The 16654-nt window shown below is 32.8% G+C and overlaps 1 long non-coding RNA gene across 2 annotated transcripts in view; it reads left to right on the top strand.

The window, feature by feature from the left end:
* Positions 1-394: 394 nt before the first annotated feature.
* LOC147063158 (uncharacterized) overlaps positions 395-16654 on the top strand; it is an 81789-nt gene continuing 65529 nt past the window's right edge. For both annotated transcript variants that reach the window (XR_015072094.1, XR_015072095.1), the window contains exon 1: positions 395-751. This is a non-coding gene — a long non-coding RNA (uncharacterized LOC147063158). The remainder of the gene's footprint in view (positions 752-16654) is intronic.

Consider the following 16654-nt stretch of genomic DNA (forward strand, 5'->3'; position numbering starts at 1 on the left):
ATTCATTGTTGCTAGAGAATACTTAATTAATTTTTTTAATATAGATAATTTTTAATATTCGATATGAAGAAAAACAAATAATACGGAATAAACATAAAAAGTCAGGCAGGACACACTTTGCGAACCCCTGTTTTAGAGCGTTTTTAATAGTCGTATTGGGAGTAGTGCATTTTATTTAAATTGTGATTAAGTATATTTTAAATTAATAACTAAAAAAGATTGTTTTATAATGACGTAATATAATATTATCATCGCTATCAAGTTAAGGTGGATAATATAATAAACGCCCCTCGTATCTACGCCGTAGGGATTAAATGTGAAGAATTCACATAATATAGGTAGTATATAAGGCTATCAAATTCACTTTCACTCCGCAGTTGGTCTATGCCGCAGTTCAAGTTCACCGGTGTGGTGTTATGACGTGTCGTATCAAAATGTTATACTTTTATAACTAGTCATTAAAATCGTGATCCCCGTTTTATTAGATAATTAAGGAAAATCCATAACAAGTTTAGCAATATCTATTATATTATAATGTGTGTTAAAGTTATATATACCTACCACGTGCATTAAAAGTGTGTTTGGGTTACAAAAAATTTATGCGTAATCATTTGTATGTGCACGAAGTTGCATAATTATGAGTGTATGCACAGGTATACAAGCCTACATACCTAGGTATATCGAATATTAATCGGCACCAGCATCCTGAGATCTTACCAAATGGCTCGCGGGGAGAATAATCAAAACATTGGTAAGTACCTGGACTTATGTGTCTAATCTCAAACAAATACTATTTATTATTAATACATTGTTTTTTTTACCGTGTTAGATCCTAAGAAAATCATATCGCACCCCCAGTAAAATACTGTAGTAAGTCAAAATTGGCATTTTGCATGGGAGCCATTAGAAGTTTCAAATATTCTTTGTAAATACAGGAAAAGTCTGAATGTAAAAATTATTACTCATTTTTATGGAAAAACATATACAAACGGAGATTTTTGAATATTTCTGAGTTACGACTGTATTTTATTAGGATATTTGACAATTTCATGTTAAAATTTGAAACAACTCAATACTTTCTATGTAAATTTCCTTACCATCACTCTAATAATTTCAACTAATTTGTTGGGCACTGTAAAGGAAGGTTTTCAAAATATTAAGTTATGGTACAATCTTTAAAGATTTATTGAAAAAAAAAGAAAAATACAACTATTAGTTCAAAACAACAAAAAAATACTTAAATATTTAATTGAATGGGAAAATAAAATTTTTACATACGATTTTTAATTTTTAAACATCACTTGGAAGAGAAGCAAAAAAATCATAATACAATTCACGATGTTTAGCGGTGCAGAGGAAAGCAAATCCTTCTTTTTAATTGTCGTTATTTTTGGCCACTCTTGATATGCTTTGGATATATTGAGACCATCCATTGGTAACGGTTTACCTATTTGCTGTTGTCGAACATTCAATTTCCTACATTCTTCATGATAACTGGGTTTAAAAAAAATAATGTATGGATAGTCTCTGTCTACTTTTATAACTTTAATCTTCTGCCACAAAACTTTTTCTCCATTTTCATCCGTGTTGTAATTTTTACCGATTTCATCTGCTAGTTTTTTTCATGTTGAGAAAATTATTTGTCGTCATGGGTTTAACTATGTATGGTTGTCCTGTTTTCTTACTTGTTTGTACAATGGTAATCATTCGGCTGGGCATAAATATTGGTCCACTTTTTAGAGCCCTAGTCTTCTGCTGCTCAATTGTAGAATGGACGATATCGCCTTCATTTTGTTTATGCCCGGTGACCAAAAACTTATGAGAGATCGTTGTATTTTTTTGTGAATTCCCGGTGGCATATAAATACATTGCAGCAATGTATTTATTTTTATTCTGCCCGGCACAATTGTCACTGTAAAAAATAAAATGCTCATTGTGGTGATATTTTTCACATGCATTGTAATCGAGTACACAGCTACCAATTTTATTGGATCCTCATGCAGCTTGACTCTCGTCCCACATGTATCAGTTTGCAATACTTTCAGTGATATTATAGACTGTACGATTGTACATTGCCAAACTTTCGTTTATAATAGAAAGTTGACACATTTCCGCAAGGAAGCGGTAAAACAGCCTGCAAATCATAATATACAGCTACATTAATGACGCTATTTTGGCCATTAGTTCGGGACTCTGCTACGTCTTTGATCTTTTCATCCCTTGCCTCTTTTTTCCAGGTTGATGTGTCTCATATTTTTCTTGAAGTTGTTTTTTTTTCATCTGTTGGTGAAGAATTATTGTATAGGTCGCATTCAACGCACACATCTTTTTTTAGGCTTAAAAAAGCCAATATTAAATTCGTCATTAAATATGGATGCGTGTAATAGTGTTCTTTTCCAAATGGCATATTGCTGTCAGCTTGTTGTTTTTTGTATAACCGATACATTTCAGCAATTGTTAATTTACCATCTAAATACAATTTAGACGTCTGTGCACGCAAATAATGTTACTCGATCACTGGGAAAGACTAAATGTGAGCTCTTATATCATTTTTTTAATCATCACCAATTTTTTGTGATTTTTGTGATCTCTTTGTTCTGGAATTGGCGTTCCGGAAAGAAGATCTCTTGTTTTTCACGCAGTGGAGCAGTACCTTTCACTCCCCCCAAATGTGTTGATAAAGTATTTTTTGCATACTTCTTGTATTTTACTTCTATTTAATTGTTGATAACAAAAATTGTTGCCTCTGCTGCTTCCAGTTTTTTTTGTTTGAAAACTTTGGAACAATAATATCCATGCAATTAGTGAGAAAATTACGCTGTATCTCAAGATTTTCCTGTAGTAACTCTGTTACTACAGTATTTTTTTGAAAAGTATTGTTTTAGTTTTTTAGAAAGCTTCTTGTAAAATACTGTCGTAACTTAGTTACATCACTATTTTATTATCTATTTAACAGTATTCGGAAAGTAATGTACTGTATTAAGTGCTTTCTCTCCGACACTATTTGAGTTTGAGATACGACAGTATTTTATTAAAATAGCAAAAAAAAATACGAATCCAACCACATGCATAACCCGAAAACGTCAATTTCAGACTTACGACAGTATCTTACTGGGGGTGCGATATGCGCCTTAGTAAGGGAAAGTACCAATGCTATATCGTACCACCTCAATATCTCTAAAACTAGCCAACATTTTTAAAGACTAGTAAAATTCAGCAAAAGGTAACCAAGTTCATAATTGACATGTTATGTTTGAGTTTGTTATTGAGTAATTTCGCTTTTTTGCATACTTCATCTATTTTTTCGGATCTTGCGTAGGTGATTTCGTGGGTGAAGCGGTGAAGGTAAGTCTTTTAATTTTTTCTCAAACAAAGTTTTGCTAACATGTTCATAAGTTTAATATTGAGTCACGGTTAAAATGTTTTCAATATATAGCTTATGTTTTGGTGATATTAATTTTACAAAACTCAGAATTGGATAAATCGGAAAAATCAATCACCCATGATTTGGTAAGTCGTACCGGTACGATTTACCTTACGACAATAAAACCATTAGTTGTTTTGTGACAAACTGTTTCATTTCAGATGACATCGACAAGAAAATACTACTCGTACCAATGGTATTTTGCCAATTATGGCCAAAAATATTTTAGTTTCCTGTTTTTAAATGAAGTTGAACCTAGGTACGATCTATCCTACCAGTTCGGCAAATCGTACCGAAAGCCTTTTTTGAAAACTTGATATTTTAATAATATGTTCCAGTTATTAAAAAGCTTTTTTTTTAATAAAATATCTGAAATTTGATAAACCTTCATTTAAATCCTCTTTCATTTTTCAGACTCTTTTCAATCGATAAATAAAGGAAGTTAAGTACGAAGTGGTACGATATAGCATACCTTCCCGTATCTAGTTGTATTAAAAGATTTTTAGTTTTACAAGAAACACGTCATGTTAGCCACTTGCTCAACCTATTAGAATTAGGTCCGTACTCTAGAACAGTGGTACACAAGCTTTTTGAAAGAAGGGCCAATTTATCTATTTTCTAATTTTTCACGGGCCGCAAGGGATAAAAGTGTTGTAAAATAATGATATATTAAGTATAAGTACTAGATGGGATACTTATACATTTTATGTTTTATTTTTAGTTTAATAGTTAAGTACATAATTTTATCAGCAACTTGAATCACTCTCCACTCCGCATCACGTGCATGTTTGCACGATGGAACTTAGTAGTGAGATTTCTGACACTGCATACTGGCAGCAAGCATTTTGATGTCGGGTTCAATGTTTGTGGTTGCTATCCTCAGTACAGTACTGAGGTTATCATTGTTCAAGCGGCTTCTGTGTTGAGACTTGTTTAGTTTTAATAAAGAAAACGCTTGCTCGCAAATGTAGGTGCTTCCAAAAAGACTTGCACAAAGCGCAGCCATATTACGTAGGGTGGGAAAGTGCTCTTCAGGATGATATTTGTAAAAATTCTGCAGATCGCCTTCCTGATATTTCTATCTCATTAATCGTTGTTCTGCAAATCGATCAACTCTAGTTGCAATGATCAGCCTCATTGATGGATACTGAGAAGGGGTTGGCAAATGTCTTAAACAAGTATCGGTTACGATTAAAATCACAAATTCTCCTTTCAAGAAATTCTTCAATTCGGATGATGTGGTTATCATACTTCTGGCTGGAATCAATGCCATGTGAGGAAAACATTTCTTTGCAGTGCGGAAAGTGGCACAATTTATTTTCTTTCAGCTGTAGATCAAACAATTTAAGTTTTTCCTGGAAGGCTGATACATTGTTTGCCAAGTCTGAAATAGATATAATGATTTTTCTCCTGCAATCGAAGAATGGAATCATTAAGTCGGTCGCAAATTTATACCCGTGAAAATATAATCATATTAAATAGAAATATAATCATATTAAATAATAAATTTACACCCACGGTGGCCGCGCGGCTTAAGCGTTGGACTATCACGCCGTGGTTCTCAGGTTCGAATCCTGGGTCTGGCAAGTACACATATTGTTTTTCAATTTGTGTGCGAGTCAGGGTATGGACCTATGAGGTTGAGCAAGTGGCTGACATCCATTTCTCGTAAAAAACAAAATCTGTTAATACAAACCTCTACTCTGTGCAGGCACATATGATCCTATTAGGATCGGACATGGTAGGAATGAAAAATAAAAATAAAAAACTAGCATTAGGTTTTCTATCAGTGACGATTCAGATTATATACCGTTGCTACTGCATAATTTTTTCACATATCAAACACAGATTTTTATCATATTCAATGAAAAATTTGGTGATGAAGTACTTGTTATTTTGGGCCGCAACAAAATGCCATTTCGCGCTGCGTTTGTGCACCACTGCTCTAGAATCTAGATCGCAATACACATTGAAAAACAATATGGGATTTTTTGCAATACCCGGGATTCGAACCCGAGTCCCACGACATTATAGGCCAGTACACTACCGCACGGATAACGTGGGCATTGTATACAGTATTCCTACACTATCCTACATACCCACTAATATTTACTATTATGTGAATGTTCATAGTATCTTCAGCTATATATTATTAGTATTATTACATATTAGATTACGTATATCACCTTCAGTTTCCATCGGTACTTCTAACATAATTACTAAAATCCCATAATTTTAAAAATACGTATAAACGCATTAAAAAAAACAACGTGTAATATCAAATTGCTATAACATTCATCAATGCAAAACCAGTTACTTTACTTGTTTACATGTATTCAGGCACCATTCGGTATCATATTTACTATTACCTCACATCACAATATCTATCACGATTAATTGGTGCATGATGAGATAATCACGTGGTCGCGTCTTCTAATTAATGATGTCTGTGTTGAATTTGTTTAGAAATAGCGTAAACTAACTTAAAACAGTTTCTCACTAAATTATTATGAAGAAAGGGGACTACCCGCGTTATAGCAATACCGCCTATGAAATAAACGTCGTACACATCTAACAGTGGGTATTGTTAAATTCTAATTGATTTAAGCTTTACACTGCTCCGTTTGAGTATTTTTTTTATTTTTGCAAACAAGGGTTTCGCCTTTCGGCATTTTCAGTCAATACCCATGCGCACCCACCAATGGTAACGCACTGGATTAGTATCTACAAAACTTAAATCAATTACCTATCTATAATTGAAATTCAAATTCGATCAAGTAGGTACATACCCTCAATTGTCAATTAAATTTTCTAAATATTATTACACTTTCCAACCTAAGAAATTGTCACTTTCTAGTTATTTATATTATCCTATTATTGGAAACTATCATATTTTTTTATTATAAATGCAAATTTAATGCATCATACCAATAAGGTACGTACCAATAATTATAGTAGTGAAAAAATCACGGAAACGCTCACATAAAAACAAAAATCACATAATTATGTATTATGTCTTCGTGGGAAGTCAAACCTGGAAACCTTGCTGTAAGAAACCAGTGCCTCGCGCATTGAACCACTTCTCCTTCTTCTTCTTCGTCCATATCCGCCTCTTAGTTGGAGCATATAGACACCACGCGGCGCTTCTAAGAATCCCTGAAAACGTAGTTGATTTAATTAGTTACTTGGAAAAAATAAAACTATACATTACTTACATTAGATAATATTTGACCGTATGCTAGACAAGGAGGGGGAGGGGTTCATGGGAGGCATTGCAAGTGCCAAGTGGTATACATATCTACAATTAAAGTCACCTTGTGGAATATTCAATCGGCTCGTCGGGTGCCAGGACTGCCAGGTGGAACATAGGGATACAGCGCGGCCCCTCAATATAATCCAAATCGGTCTTCTTGCGTTTCTCCATATCAGACTCCGTAGTGAATCCAGTAGAGTTGAAGAAAAGCAGGCCAGATTAAGATTGATGAAGCATCCGTAGCACGCGTCTTTACCTTATACCTACGTGATAAGTTTTCCTTTCACGTCTCAAACCCTAAATAATATTACTGAAGTGATAAATCCAAAATGAAACAGATCTACTATGCAGCAACCCCACCCGCTGTTGAAAGGCATGTCTTGATATGATCGGGGAATATAATTATCAGGGGTCTCCAAACTTTTTGATCCGAAGGCCGCGTTGCCAGCGCGGTGGGCCAAGTCCTGAGATGACTGAAAAAAGATTTCTATACATCATATTAAAGGATTATTTTGTGTTTTGGCATTGCTTATTTGTGCGAAAAAACACTTTAAAAAAATTGGTAGGAATACTAAAACTGACTATAAATCCGATTTTACTGATAAGCACATTAAATCACTTTTGACAATCGGTACTAATAAATTTGAGCAATAACTGCAAACAATTATTATTGTCAGCGGAAAGGAATAGTTCCACAATTATTCTCATTAGGTAATAAACCCCCATTTATTGTGTAAGTAAATACTACCTACATAATAAGTATTATTATGTTTATTTTTATTTAATATAATTTATTGAGTCCAGTGTTACCGACCCTATGATTAGGATAATAGTGATGGGAAAGACATAGCCGCAACCAATTTGTAATAACAAAAACATTACCAAAGCGAACTGTTACTGTTAAGAAAAATCCTGATCCTTGATGCCAGCTCTTGTTGACGTTGAGATTTTACTGTATATATCCTCGATCCACCAACTTAGTCCAGTCAATCTGTACTTTATGGTTGCAAAAGGTCGGGTAGAAGATTTTTTTTTTAAATTTGTATATATGGTAATGAGTGACAAGAAAACGAATTTTGCCAATTTGGATGACTTCGGCACAACTTTTAGCGGGCAAAAAACCGCAAAATTTTGGGCGTTTTTTTGGTTTTAGCTTATATCTCAAAAACGGTTGGTCGTAGAAAAATATTGTTTTACACAGAATTAAAGCTTATTAAATTTCCTAAAAATATTTATAAAATAAGTTTTTTTCTATCTTTAACTGTAATAAATAGCCGATAACGCAGTTTCCAGTGTTTCCTCAGTTCTACACGCATCATTGTACAGCCTCATAAGTACCTGTTCTCCTACTACAGCTATTTCATCAGTGCTGGTATCTGGATTGTTGAATACTGTGACCACTTCCTTCAACTGAATATTCTTCTCCAAAATATCACACAATTTAATCTTTCCATGGCCAAATAGAGAGGATGTTGTATCACACCCACTGAACGCGTGTGTGAAAAGAACGGTACGTGCATCATATTTAAACGATTTTGTCGAGAACAACACATCTGGTTTACTTCCCTTTCCAGGTTTTCGAAAGAATAAGTTGTCCAAGAATTGTCCTCTTGCCGACATTAGTACAAGAAGGTCAATATCTTCACCTATTATTACTACGCTTTTAAATTCATTTGCTTTTGAAATGGCAGTAGTTACAATTAAAACATCGGCATCCTCTTCTGCCTCGTTCACTTTTATGCCAACCCGTGAGAAATGTATTTTAAGTAGTGTTATCAAGCAATTTATTTGTATTACTTTCGTTGCTCAAAAAAAGTTCCTGGTCCACTTGATTGACAGTGTTTCCTTGAAACATAATTTCAGGGCATGGTTTTAAATTTATACGGCGTAATCTTTCTACAAACTTTGTCCCACTGGATGCAGCATTGGATGGATATCCGTCAAATACAACTTCATTTAGTAACTTATAATGTTTTATCAACTAATCCGAATACATCTTCGCAATGTCATCAAAGCATGAATTTCTGGGCCAAACTACTTTATGTAGGAGCCATCCGACAACCACAATAAACTGATTGTTAATGTTGGTGCTGCGATTCTCAATGCTGGTGAAAGTAGAAATTAGAATGTGGCCCTTTCTTCCGCTCCCACTAACCGTCCTCCCATCCCCACGCACCATCTGAAACATTGCGCCCATTGACAATAAAGACTAGTTTGTAAACCCAATCTAATTAACTAATTAATAAACCCCAAATATTTTTTTTAATAGGTAACTAATATTTTATTATTATATGAGTAGATACCCTAATAATTTCAATTCTTAATAATTTTAATATTACTGACCATATTTTGAGCCAGAAACATATTCTTAAACCAATAAAAGGTAATTATATGATAATTTCAAATAACAATAACAAAATATTTAATATCAATAGCATATTAACTGAAAAAACCCAGCGAAATTAATGAACTTTATCTAACTAGTCACTCCATTACCTGTGGCCCAAATTCCTCGAATGTAATAAGCCCACCATTACCTACCCAACCTATTTATTAAATGTAAAAATAAAATAATAATATTGAAATATAAGGTAATGAACTTTGTTTTTCGTCTCCTGAACATTTCACATATTGTTGATATGGACAATATAATCCTAGAGCGACGATATACTGTTTTCAACAGCAAGTATCTCATAAACGGTCAGAGATAGAAAAAAACGTATTTTATAAACATTTTTGGAAATCTAATAAACTTTAATTTTGTATACAACAATATTTTTGCTACGACCAACCGTTTTTGAGATATAACCGAAAAACCAAAAAAACACCCAAAATTTTGCGTTTTTTTTTGCCCGCCATAAGTTGTGCCAAAGTCATCCGAATTGGCAAAACTCGTTTTCTTGACACTCATTTACCATATGTACAAATTAAAAAAAAATCTTCTTCCCGACCTTTTGCAACCATAAGGTATTTTTCGGTCTAATTTGACGGGACTAACTGCCTGTAACTGCAAATATAAATGTAAATAAGTACCAAATAAATACACAATCCTAATATTAGCATTGCAAATTTCCATGTGGACCGTTGAGGTATTGCATTCGTCAAAGGGATCATAATGGTGTAGGTAATCAATCGCTACATTTACTTCAGTTTCTGAATTATTGAAAGCCATAGTGTATGTATGTTTATTATCCTTCTTTGGTGGTATTTTCGATATTGATTTGTTCAGACGAAATGATACCATCTTCAAAATAATGCCTTTGACGCCAACTCGTTAAGATTCCCCGAGAAAGAAAAAAATACTCAGCGTGCATTCGACGCGGCACTAGGAAATTATCATGAAACTATTACGAAAACACTACAATAATAATATGTAGGTAGATAGGTACCATCTGCCTTTAATAAAAACTGGATGAAAAAATTGAAAAGATTTTTTTTCTTTCTCAGGCCTACGTAGGTAATATTACAATACATGAATAACCTCGATAGAAGATTCAGGAAAATTTTAATTGAATTGTCGGAATACCAATATGATGATTAACTTTTATAATCATATAAAACATGAATATTTAGAACAATCAAGTCTTTTGTTTTGCAGAAAATGTTCTAATGCTAAACACATATTAATTTGCTTTGATTTAATAGGTTTAAATTAATCACCCAGTGACGAGTCTTCGCCACTAATGGAAATTAGTTAATTCATTATTCTTAGAAATTCTTTTACTGAGAAATTACTCTCAGTAAACTTGGTCTTATATTATAACATGCGAACCGTCTAGCAGAATAGATTCAATATTGACATTTCAGTATGTAAATGAAATTCATTTTTCAGTTACATATCTACAATATCTACTTGCAATCGCCTGTAGATGCGTTGGCAAAAAAGAATAACATGAACACACAGGTACAATGATCACCCTTATCGCAATGTTTGTAGATAAGTTTTTTACCACATTTATTGTTTTTCGAATTAATGAAAGTTATAGATGCATGTGCAGACAGTATCCACTAGACGCGGATATCTATGGATAAGGTTAAATTTTCACATGAACAATGTATATTGTCCAATTCACTTATAATGTAGCACTCATTTCTTAAGATCACTTGAGACGGTGCGTCACTGGCCATTTAAAGGTATTTTAATAATTCGAATATTCGATATACAATAAAATAAAACCGTTTCATTTATTTATAATAAGTGTCTATATGTGGAGGAAATATCGCCTGCGAGACTGCTTAGAAAATAAGCTATGGCAATATTCATTTCACTGGGCTTGACATTAATTTCTCCAGTGGTTCTGGTGTCGGTGGAACACAGAGTCGAGGAAAAAATATTTCAGTGTAATCAATTTGTTATAGAGAACAGTTTTTGTGCTCGAGACAACTTTATATTTAGGATTTGTCCATCGCCGCCACGTGTTGTATTGAATTCCAATTAATATTTATTTTAACATTTTTATTTCACGTTCAATTAATTACAGCATTCCAGCCGCTATTTACATTATTTTTCATCAGGAATATTATAGTCTTCTGCGTAGATACTTAGTACCTATTGTCAGTCAGTCACGCACCATCTTCTGATGGTACGTCACTATTTTTTAATCCTAAATAAAACTAGGTATAACATCATTAATTTAGTGAAATGCAATTTCACTTTGTTATCGTGTATACATCATTTCGTTTTTATAAATATTTAACCACCTGAATGGACGGATTGTTTTTTTCTATCCATACCTATAAGTATATTTAAGATCTGTTCTTAATCAATACTTTCGACGCATCATTTAGAGAAGCAGTCGATAAACCATCTCTTATTTCATCAAACAGCATTTTCGGTAGCTCGCGTACATTTGTGATTAACACAATATCTCAGTTAGCCATATTGGTAAAGGACTATCTTCAGCGAGTTTAATAAAGTGCCAAATTGTTTTCGCCGTTCTTTAGTTTTGATTAACATAATAATCTTATAAAATAACTGATTCTTTAGTCGAATATTTTTTATGTGGGTACAAAGTACCTAAGATTTGATATTAAGGTAAGATATTAGCACCAAAAAGGTTGAACATTGATAGGACAACGTTAACATTTATAAATTCAGCCATTATATGTGTGTATTTTACACTACTATCACATCTTATTGGTGAATATACATTGTAATAAATAAAATAAACCACAATATTATGTAAGTGTAATGATTCCACACAATTGAATAATACGCAAAACCAGTTCTGTCCGCTTCAATATGACATTTTCTAATTACATTTTTAAACGGATTGTCTTCATGGAACATTTTCTGAGTCTAGTACATATAGGTGCATAATGTGGATGTAGCTGGACAATTTAAGTACCTAGCTCTCATGATTATTGGATATGGAGACCATTGATTTATTGACTGATGGTTCATCATTTAAAATGTCTTGTATCTGAAAACATCCCTGTATACCAATGTTCAACCGTTATCAATTTTACCAATAATTTTATCATTAAATGCACAGCCATTTAAAAATATTGATCAGATATTCATGCTTATAAATTTTCCTGTAAACACACTTCGCATACAGCGATTTCACAACACGTAATAATTATTCTACCCCAATAATTCAAAATCAGACGATAATAATAAATGTACAATATATAACGATGCTTTGGTCAACGAGTAGGTATGCGATTTCATAACAAAAATCTCCACACGAAAAATCGTTCGACAGGTGTACCTATCTATAGTCTATGGTTCGATACAATATCTTTTACAAAACTATCACAAAGATCATAAAGTTATTGAGCAGTGATCAATACAGCTTCTTCCGTTGGTTGGATGTACCTACGCATAAAATTGACATGACGCGATCACAACAAATCCATCGTTGGAAATTAAAAATTATAATGAAACAGGCAACAGATTTTAACTTGCATAGTGCCAATAATAAATTTCTATCTTTTAAATGAGTTCAAATATTTTTAATTTTCGCATTTGTATTACAGTGGCTAAGTGTGAGGCCTCAGCGCTAGTGTTCGGCGCAGCGTTGAGTATTGTGCGCAACTCAAACGTATAACAGTATAAAATGTATAACCAAAAAAAGACATTGTTTACGAACATTTTCACACACGGACCTACGTTTGAGTTGCGCAAAACGCTCAACGCTGCGCCGAACGCTACCACTGAGAACGTACGTACTTAGATTCTTATGTACAAACCCATTTTACGAGGAAGGGAAATTATTCATTCGATCAACTACCGTGCTCCGGTTCAAAAACACATTGAAAAAACAACATGTGCATGTACAGTAAAGGTGTTGCCTCTTCACCCTATTCAATCGTACAACCATATTGAATGGAAATATTATGTAAGTAAATGAATATAAATTTATGTAGGTATAATTAGTACAAAATATTCAAGAATTTAAATATTATTAGGTAGGTATATAATTGTGCTTTCCATTTTTTGGTATTGTTTTGTATCGTGATTTTTACAAAGGATATATTGTACAATAATATAGGTAAGTAGGTACAATAAAGAGTGCCTCAGACAGAATAGGTATCTACTTATTTTACTCAACTTTATAATGTACCTATGTATTATTAAAATGCTGTTCAACTTAGGTACAGTACAATTGAGTAGAATATTCTTAATATATTATGAAATCAAAAAATTATTCCACATTTTTTAGTCCCATTTCTACACAATAAATAATCCATGAGCAGGGCCTCCAATGTATGGAGATAATAATATCTAGTGGGAATTTATTATATATTCTACCAACTTAATATTACATTTGATGCATACCTACAGCTGACAATAATAAAAGTCGCCATCTACCACCTACTAGAGTAGGTAATTAATTATTACTAAACATAATTCATTCATAACATAACCAGATCATCGACGATAAAATTATTGTAATTCTACTGTACGTAGGTATCTACCACGTAGATACCTAAGATTTATTATTAAGTTTAATTACGCATATTTACACATAATCACAATAAATATACTTATTATAATAGCGCCTGTACACGTGCGTGGATTTACTTGCACCAATAGTGAGTATTTTAAACTATCGTGACAACAACTGTTTACCTACACGTAAAAGTGCTGACTATCTCTCCAATCTCATTCTTCAAGGGTAAAGGCCGGTTCGGATTAGTCGAGTAATTTAGTCGAGTGGCGAGTAATTTAGTAAAATCAATTAGTCGAGTAAATCCATTTTGTTCTATTTTTTCGATCGAGTAGCGATTCCCACCACCTCTCACTAAATACTAAGCAAACCACGAAACAAGTCTGAACATGTTATCTGTAGTCAAGTTCATTAGTTGTCATAGAATTCTTTCCTCCAATTCTTCTAATATAGCCATTATAAATGAAGTTATTAACTTAACTGTTTTTTGAAAACACTTCGAATCAGATTCATCATGCAGGTTCGAATCCTTCTGGGTGTCGTATTTTTATATAAAAAAAGATTTTTTCTATTGATTATGTATTTCTTAGAAGTTTTTTTTTTTAATTATGTGCCTCTTACAAATAGAATGTAAAATTCAAATTCAAAACAAATCTTGTAAATTATACGTTAAATTAACTCATTCACGGACCTGTTAATTACAAATTAATTACCACATTTAAATAAAATTCTAATTATGTCCAACTAATTGACATCGCATCTGTTGTGTCGGACGCACGGAATGAGTTCAAGAAACAGTTATTTATTTATTTTTGCTTTGTTACGTTGATATTTATTTTGATAAGTCACTCACTAATGTACTGTGTTCGGACACTTTTCAGTTACTAAATCATTTATTGGTAACTAAATCAATCGCCACTCGACTAAACTACTAGACCAATTCAAGCCGGCCTTAAGCGACACGAGGTGTTGTCATTTTATATTTGATAGTCGTAAAAATAATCGGTTAACCTCAAAATGAGTCTGCGCAGTGTATCTAGTTCGTTTTTTTCCGGCAGGTTTGCCACTATTGTTCTACTGCGTAGGCGCAGATATCGAACAAATCCAGCGTAAAAATTCAGAAGCTTCCGAACTTCTTTGATTCATGCATCTTGCAACTTGCAGGATAATACATGTTTACACTTGCATTTTCTTTATGGCCGCGATAATACTTACGTAGTCAGCAGTAAATCCATTCACGTGTAAACGGGATGTTATATCAACTTATAGACATCACTTCATTATGATTCTATTTATAAAATTGTATGTGATCATATAATGTATAACTTGGCAACACTGGCAGGGGGTAGGCACCTATTTATTAGGTTTATTGTTTTTTTTAATTCTAGAAATCATGTAGGTAGAACATTATTGGAGGTACCTAACTTCGTAATGTGACCAAAATAATAAATCGGCCAATTTACCAAATAAAAACTTAGTACCTAGGTAAGAACTCAGAAGAATTCAGAAAATTTGTCAATATATTATGATGGTTTAATGATGAATTTTTATAACATAACGAAACTTACTAGTTAATTACGATTTTATATGCAAGTGGAACTTACATAGGAACAACGAATTTGTATGTAAAACAAAATATATTATTTATTTGAAATAAATATGTTTGTACCTATCGCAAAATCATAATACTTATATAAATATCATCTTAGAACATGTAGGAAAGTACAACCTCCGACAACCAATGCATTAAATTTGGACTGTCGATTCAAAAGATTTTTATGAAAAAAGTATCATACTGTATGTACACTTTACTAAATTATTTCTGATAGATATTAATTATTATCATCAAGTATTTGGAAACAAGTGGGTGAACTTTTTCCATTCCGAGTGGATCTGACGATGGTCCTGAACGTGTAACGTCGAAGTTGGAATGCGCCAAAACAGTAGAGAAAAGCATTATGTTTACACTGACCACATTAATTTATTGTAGCCACATTTAGATATAGGTATTTTCGACCACTTTATATTTGGTGAATACGAAGTGAAAGATAAATTTTATAAATAAAAAGCAGCAAACAAATTTCTCTAAAATAGCAAACAATGGTTTGGCAAAGTAATCATTAGGATAGGCGACGGAAAAAAAGAGTGACGAAATCTAGCAGTTTCGGGGTGAATTCTGTAAAATTTTAGTTATAGTTTTCTTTAATTTACTGTCAGTAAATGGTATTCAAAACCCATTTATAATGGGATTAACCAAATTTGGTATAATAGATATGATGTATAAAATAGAAAAATCAATTATAATACTATTGTCCCTAGAACTACCGCGTACAGCAAAATTATATATGTGTATTGATAATTTACAAAAGAAAAATATAACAAGTGGCGATATAATGACACAGTTGTTAAGTATAATCTTTTTAGAAAGTTTTTCTTTTGTCGGCATGTCGAGCTCTCGACATACTTGTGAAACAATGTCACTATTCTTCTTAATTGAGTATATTACTTTCATACCCATAAAACACAACGGAATTAAATATAAGTGTAAAAAATAATACATCATTAACCATAATTGCTTTTCTTCATTTATAGAACACATCTTAGTTACATTATCCATAAATCTAAAACGAGGAATCGGTTCCGCCAACAACACTGCGAATGTTATTGTCAATAATATTATTGAATACACTGTAAAAGGTGTATCCGTGCTTATGTCATCTGGGAACATCTGAAATGAAACAAATAAATTAGGATCTCTGGAACAATATTATAAGAGACCGGAGTGGTAAAGTTGCCTAATTTTATTTTTACATCAATACGCTGAGGTATTGAGATAGGTAAATAAGGGACATGTTTTGTTTGAAACATAATGGGACTACGGCCTTCATATAACCAAAAAAAATCATTTTGCACCATGGTGCATGGTGGAGTTGCAATAAGTATATACTATGAGGGTAACACATGAAAAATGAATCGATAATAAATAAATCAGACAATTAATTAAGTACCTGGAATAGTGTCATGGCAAAAACATTGTCCCTGTGTACCTAATCGTAATGATTTTTATGATAACATACACAC

Source organism: Rhyacophila brunnea, unplaced genomic scaffold (assembly GCF_057557595.1).
Source record: "Rhyacophila brunnea isolate RB1 unplaced genomic scaffold, BYU_Rbru_1.0 scaffold_9, whole genome shotgun sequence".
NCBI classification, from domain to species: domain Eukaryota; kingdom Metazoa; phylum Arthropoda; class Insecta; order Trichoptera; family Rhyacophilidae; genus Rhyacophila; species Rhyacophila brunnea.